Source organism: Nannospalax galili, unplaced genomic scaffold, assembly GCF_000622305.1.
Source record: "Nannospalax galili isolate Female #2095 unplaced genomic scaffold, S.galili_v1.0 scaffold3884, whole genome shotgun sequence".
NCBI classification, from domain to species: Eukaryota; Metazoa; Chordata; class Mammalia; order Rodentia; family Spalacidae; genus Nannospalax; species Nannospalax galili.
Genome location: NW_008351191.1, coordinates 7,281 through 15,000, shown reverse-complemented (window position 1 = coordinate 15,000; position 7,720 = coordinate 7,281).

The window sequence follows — 7,720 nt, the reverse complement described above, 5'->3', positions numbered from 1 at the left end:
ATACATTGACTTGTACAGATAATAATTACATATTTTTTAGTTACTCAAAACCAATTTTTTTCAGAGACATGAGACACCCTTTAATGATTTTCATTGTTTTTATCGCTAATGATAAAATTATGGTCCTGTAAGTTTTTGCTTTCTGCAGTTTCTTAATTTGGGCAGTTCACACATATTCTGTTATGTTTATGTTTAAGCACTCCCACTTATATGTTGGGTTACAGACTAAAATTTAAATAATTGAGCACAGTTATTTTTGTTGGCAGTGGTGTAGGCACTGAAAAATTGTCTTTGTAGGCACTCTAAGCAAGTGAGGTCCATAAGAGCTACACCTCCAACTCCTTTGTACCTTTAGTTTTTAAATTAACTTCTTGTAAATATGCGAGGAATGTGCATGTGAGTGGAAGCAAGCGGTGTTGGTTCCTCCAAATCTGGAAATACAGGCAGTTGTGGTTGCATTTAATAGTGACTGATGTGATTGCTGGGCATTCAACTCAGCTGCTCTGGAGCTTCTTTGTATCACAGAGTTTCATCCTAAGCTGGACAATTTGAACTTAGTAGCTGGTAGAAATTAATATTTTCTTCTTCCATTTGAAATATACAAAGAAATGGAAAACACTTTTCAATAGCATTGTCTGTTAATGAATATTAATGCTAGAATTGTATCTGGTATGTCTCAAATGCATCCAAGCCAACAAAACATTTGTCTTCTCAATTTAATTTTTTTTTTTTTTTTTTTTTTGGTCTTTTTGAGACAGGGTCTCCCTGTAGCCTCAGCTGTCCTGGAACTCACTCTGTAAACCACGCTAGCCTTGAACTCACAGAGATCTGCCTGCCTCTTCCTCCTGAGTGCTGGGATTAAAGGCATGCACCACCACACCTGGCTAATTTGTTATATTTTTGTAATTGCAAAAATCCACATTTTGCTTTATGTTAAAAAGAGGAAGACAATGCAACACAAAAGTTTTTACTCAGGTAAGAATTTGTGTATTTTATAATAAGTCATTAGATAAATTCATTTCTGTTGTTACAAATTCTAGACTGTCTACTGGCATAGCGGCATATGTGCTTAATGCTTGTTGCAGTTTCTTATAGGCATCACAGTACAACAGTATAATCAAATACATTTTATACAGAAAATTCCCTTTATTTGCTTTTTAGAAACTATCAGAGATTATTTGAATATGTTCCCTCTCTGTGTTAACCGATGAACTTCCTAGTGTTATCAACACATATTGATGGCAGACTGACTGTGCCTGCCTATTCAAAACCTTTGTGGAGTCTACATGTGAGCCTAGATCTGCATGTGGACTGATCTTTTTGATGCCTCTTTTCCTTTCATGACAAAATGTATGGATTTTGATCTTTTTCAGCTATCCAATCATGTTTAGAAACAGAACAAAGCTGCTTTTTATTTTTTCTTGGACACCAGATTTTTAAAATATTACTGGGCTTTTGTAATTCTATACAAGAGTACATTTTCGAATTTAGACTCCCACCCCAATTGATGTCACACACCTTCCAACTGGGACTCATGTATTTTGCCTACACGTGATGTGTGATTCCATCAAGCACTTGTACCCAAATGTCTGTCACTGTAAATTTGTCCACCAGTGTCTAGTCAACCCCTCTAGAGATCATTTATAAAGCATACTATCCATCATCCAGCATCAGCTAACTCAATTGTTCTCAGTCCTAGAACAACCTGCCAAGCATTTCTCCCCTTCACTCTAGGACCCTGTCTAATTGATTAGTCATGGGTCCTGTGCTCTATGCCACCAGTGCTACAAGTTCACCCATGCAAGCTTCCAGTGACCAGTAAGTCTCTGCTTCCTTGAGTTCATGATTTCTCTTACAATCTTTCCACTTCCTTTTCCACAATTATCCTTGAGTTGTAGGCCTGTGAGATTCAATACTTGAGCCCCATTCAAGGACACACACCCTGCAGTCATTTTTTCTTTAAAACATGGCCAGCTGGGGCCTTCTGTGTGCAATGAACTCCGTTGTGTAATCTTTACTGGTGACAGTTGAGGGATGCCTTAGTTTTCTCTCTACCCTTGTTCTGCTAAGTTACATGAGTCTTAGGTGCAGAGTTTCACATGTAGATGTGTCACCTAGTACTTGGCATCTCTCAGACAGATATTTTCTGTGTCTGACCAGTTGTGGAATTCTTCAGTCACCTCCATCTGTTGCACAAAGAAGCTTCTTTGATGAGTGGTGTTCAGCTTATTTGTAAATATCGTAATCCATATTCAGTTTATTGTAATAAATTTCATTTGTCTGGAGATATGAAAGAGTTAGGATTTTCTCTAAGATCTGTGTTCTGTTCTGCCATGTGGGAGGATGAATGAAATGGGAGTGCTAATTGCATTAAGTGTATAAATATAAACCCATGAGTTACTGCAGTAATCAAGACAATGATGGGAAAGAATCACCATATGCCTGCACATGATTCATGTGTGTGTGTGTGTGTGTGTGTGTGTGTGTGTATGTGTGTGTGTTTGTTTTGTCCTATTTATCAAGAACCAGCTTCTTCCCATTTTTTTTTTCACATGAGAAACATTTGAAGACAAAATGTTCAGCAACCATAACTAACTTTTTTAAAAACTTTTACAAAAACTTTATTGAGAATTTCATACATGCATATAAGGTGTTTGGATCAAAACAATGTGCACTCCCTCTCATCCAAAATTCCACCCCCCTCTGAGTTAGTAACCCTAAAATCTTTTAAGTTTTAGATACTAGCTCCCAAATAATTTTGACATTTTTGGTTTTGGAACAGAGTAGGTTGCTAACAGGCCCAAGGACATTTTGACTTTTAACCAAGAAACTGATTAATTTCTTTGGGGTCTTTTTACCCTAACTGCCTTGCCAATTCCTACCTCTCATTCTTGACATGCCATCCTCTGAAGGGGTTACCCAAATTGACAATAGGGAATCAGGACGCAAACTGCTCTGGCTTTTTCCATGTTGAACAGGGATGCAGCATGAGGCAATTTGAGTACCCCTTCAGTGGGTCTATGTAAAGACTTCAAAATTATGTAACACTTGTTTCTAAGGGGAAAAGAAAGTCCTTGAATCATGAATAGGGGATGTGAAGGAGAAATAAAGGCAAGAATGATTAGCATTACAAGTTCTAGACTGGGAACTAGAAAAAGTCAGAAGAGGGCCATTTTCAAATGCTCATGTGAAAATCCATTGGAGTTTCTTGATAAGGGCTTCCAAAAGCATCCCTCTATTTGGTTCTTCCTCATTTTTCTTTTGTCTTCTATGACTGGACTAGTTGGCTTGGGACAGTGGCTGGACACTCAGGTGAGGGTCCAGTGACCCTGCTTGGCACGCCTTTAATGAATGCTCAAAAACCCCAATTGTGACCATGTTTTGCAATCAGGCTCAGCAGAAATTGTGGTGATGGAAGTTATTCCATGCAGAAGGGACTGCTGTATAGCATCATTTGATTGAAAGGACCTGGAATTTAAAAGGATTTTGTGCTAGGAGCCACATATGAGGGAGACCATGCAACATTGTTTTTCTGAGTCTGTGTTACTTCACTTAGTATAACAGTTTCTACATCCATAATTGAGTTATTGCAGTTAATGGGAGTCAAAAGTACTGCCGCTTTTTTCATTAAGGAAGATTACAATAGAATGTGGGGTTTTTCAGTGTCCCTGAAGGGGCCGTTTACATTAAAGATTGCCTCTTACTCTGTCATTCTCAGACCTCCTTGGGAACAGAAATAAAAATGACAGGATTCAATACACATCGTTCATTAACAATTTTAAATATCAATGGACCGAACCCCGCAGTCAAAGAGACAGACTAGGTGAATGGATTGAGAAACAAAACCCATCTTTTTGTTGTCTGCAAGAAACTCATCTCAGTTTCAACAACAGGTGCTACCTTAAGGTGAAAGGATGAAAATATACATATATATATGCTAAGGGAATGGTACCAAGAAAAAAGCAGGCATTGCAATTCTAATATCTGACAAAATAGACTTTAAACTGAAACTAACCAGAAAAGACAAAGAGGGCTATTTCATTTTGATCAAAGGAACAATCAATCAAGAAGATATTACAATCATGAACATATATTCTCCAAACTTTGGTGCACCCAACTTCATAAAAAAATGTACTACAGGACTTTAAGACCCAGATTAATCTCAACTCATTAATAGTAGGAGACCTCAATACTGCTACCTCCATTAGATAGGTCAACAGGGCAGAGAGTTAACAGAGAGACATCGGAATTAAACAATACCATATATCAAATGGACCTAAAAGACATCGTCTGAATATTCCACCCAAGCACCAAAGGATATAGTTTCTATTCAGGATCCCATGGAACCTTCTCCAAAATCAACTATGTACTGGGTCACAAAACAAACCTCAACAAATACAAATAAAAATTGAAATAATTCCATGCATTCTATCAGACCACAATGCAACAAAGCTTAAAATCAACAGTGGAAGAAGCGCTAGTAACCAAATGAACACGTGGAGATTAAATAACACATTCCTGAATGATGAATGGGTCAAAAGAGAAATTAAGAAAGAAATAAAAGTCTTCCTGGTATTAAATGAAAAGGACAATACAACACAAACACACACACACAAAAAAAACCCTCTGGGACATGCTGAAATCTCTCCTTAGAAGGAAGTTTACAGCTCTAAGTGTCTACATTAAAAATTGGAAAGAATACAATTAAATGTCTTAACACTACAACTCAAGACACTTGAAAAACAACATCAAGTGAAACCCAAAACCAGCAGACAAGAAGAAATAACAAATACCAGAGCAGATATTAATGAAATCTAAACAACAACAACAATAACAAAGTACAAAGACTCAACAATTCCAAGAGCTGGTTCTTTGAAAAGATAAACAAGATTGACAGACCACTAGCACAGTTAACCAAAAGAAAGGAAGAGCACCTCCAAATTAACAAAATCAGAGATGAAAGGGGAAACATCACAACAGACACCAGAAAGATACAGAATATTATAAGGGAATACTTTAAAAACATATATGCTACTAAATTTGAAAACCTACATGAAATGGACGGCTATCTAAAGGCATGGGAACCACCAAAACAAAACCAAGAAGAGATGAACAGCTTAAACAGACCCATAGCAAAAAAAGACATTGAAACAGTAACAAAAAAACCTCCTGACGAAAATAAGCCCAGGACCAGAGGAATTTACAGCAGAATTCTACCAGACATTAAAGAAGATCTACATCAAATACTACTTAATTTTTCAAAAAGATAGAAATGGAGGGAGAACTTTTAAATTCCTTCTATGAAGCCAGCATCACTCTAACACAGAAGCCAGGTAAAGATATAACCAAAAAAGAAAATTATAGACCCATGTCCTTAATGAACATAGATGCAAAAATTCTCCACAAGATACTTGCAAACCACATACAGACACAAATCATATGATGATTCAACATGATCAAATCAGTTTTATTCCAGAGACTCGGGGATGGGTCAATATACATAAGTCAATAAATGTTATAAATCATATAAATGGGCTCAAAGACAAAAACACATGTTCATCTCAATAGATGCAGAGAGGCCTTTGACAAAATTTAACATGCATTTATGTTCAAAGTCCTAGAGTACTGGAGGAAACTTGCCTCAACATAATTAAAGCCATATATAAAGAACCAACAGCCAACATCATTCTAAGTGGAGAAAAACTGGATGTATGCCCATTGGAATCAGGAACCAGACAAGGCTTTTCACTATCTCCACTCCTTTTTAACATAGTGCTTGAAACACTTGCAAGAGCAATAAGAAAAAAGAAAGAAATTAATGGAGTAATAAATGGAAAAGAAGAGATCAAATTATCCATTTTTGCAGATGATATGATATTATACCTAATAAAGGAGTAATAATTGGAAAAGAAGAGCTCAAATTATCCATTTTTGCAGATGATATGATATACCTAAGAGATGCCAAAAATTCCACCACAAAACTCCTAGAAATTATTAACACATTCAGTAAAGTGTCAGGTTATGAAATTAATATACAAAAGCCTGTAGCCTTTCTATATACTGATAACAAGCAATCAGAGAAAGAGTACATGGAAACACTCCCTTTCACAATATAAATAAATAAAATATCTCAGGATAAACCTGTCCAAAGACATTAAAGACTTCTATAATGAAACTTGGATAGCCAAAAGCAACCCTGAGCACTAAGAGCAGTACCGGAGGGATTACTATACTAGATTTTAAGCTGTAATACAGAGCTACAGTCATAAAACCAACATGGCACTGACACAAAAACAGACCTGTAGATCAAGGGAACAAAATAGATGACCTAAATATGAATACATGCAATTTCAGCCCCCTGATATTTGACAAACGAGCCAAGAACATTCCCTTTCGACAGCATGTTCAGCAAATGGTGCTGGCAAAACTGGATCTCCATCTGTAGAAGAGTGAAACTAAACCCTTATCTTTCACCTTGCATAAAAGTCATCTCAAATTGGATCAAACACCTCAATGTGAAGCCTGAAACTTTGAAACTGTAAGAAGAAAACATTGGTAATAACCTACAAGATATAGGTGTAGGAAAGGATTTTCTAAACCTGACATCAATTGCTCAGGAAATAAGGTTGAGTATCAACAAAGGGGACCTCATTAAACTGAAAATATTCTGTACATCAAAATAAAAGCAACCAAGGAAGTGAAGGGAAAACCCAAACAGTGGGATAAAATCTTCACCAGTGACACATCTAATAGAGGTTTAACATCCAGAATGTATAATGAACTCAAAAAGCAAAGAATCAAGAAAAAAGTAACCCAATTAAAAGATGGGCTAAGGAGCTGAAAAGAGCGTTCTCAAAAGAAGAAATAAAGATGGCTAAGAAGCATCTTAAAAGATGTTCAACATTCCTAGTAATTAGGGAAATGCAAATTAAAACCGTTTAAGATTTCTTCTTACCCCAGTCCGACTGGCTAAGAACAAGATTATAAATGGAGCCAAATGTAGGAGAGGATGTGGGGAAAGGAGAACGCTCATCCACTGCTGGTGGGGCTGCAAACTAATTCAAACCCTATGGAAAGCAGTGTGAAGAACTCTTCAAAAACTACAAATGAACTAACCATTTGACCTAGTTATACCACTCCTTGCCATATACCCAAAGAACTCAATCTACTGCAGAACACTTGTACATCCATGTTTGTTGGTGCTCTTTTCACAGTAGCCAAGAGATCAAAGCAACCTAAGTGTCCCTCAACTGATGAGTGGATAATGAACATGTGTGTCATTTATATGATGGAGTTCTACTCAGCAGTAAAGAAAGATGAAATCATGAAATTGTTAGGTGAATGGATGGAACTAGAAATTGATATACTAATTGAAGAAAATAGACTCAGAAAAAAACAAAAACAAAAACAACAAAAAATGATGTATGTTCTCCCTCATATATTTATCCTAGCACCAAATCCTGATGAGTGAGTATGTGTCCAGACATAACTACAGGAAACAGGATAATGGAAAGGAACCACGGAAGTAAAGGAAAATAAAGAATCTGAAAGAGAAGAACATTGATAAGGGAGATATGGAAAAAATTTTGGTTTATTTAAGGGCGGGGAGAGGGAAGGGTTTACAAAGAACCTAGGGGATAAAGGAAAGAAGGAGCTCAAGAGAGGTAGGACCATAGGAGAAGGGTATTATTAAGGGAGAAGGGGGAAAACAGGGGCACCT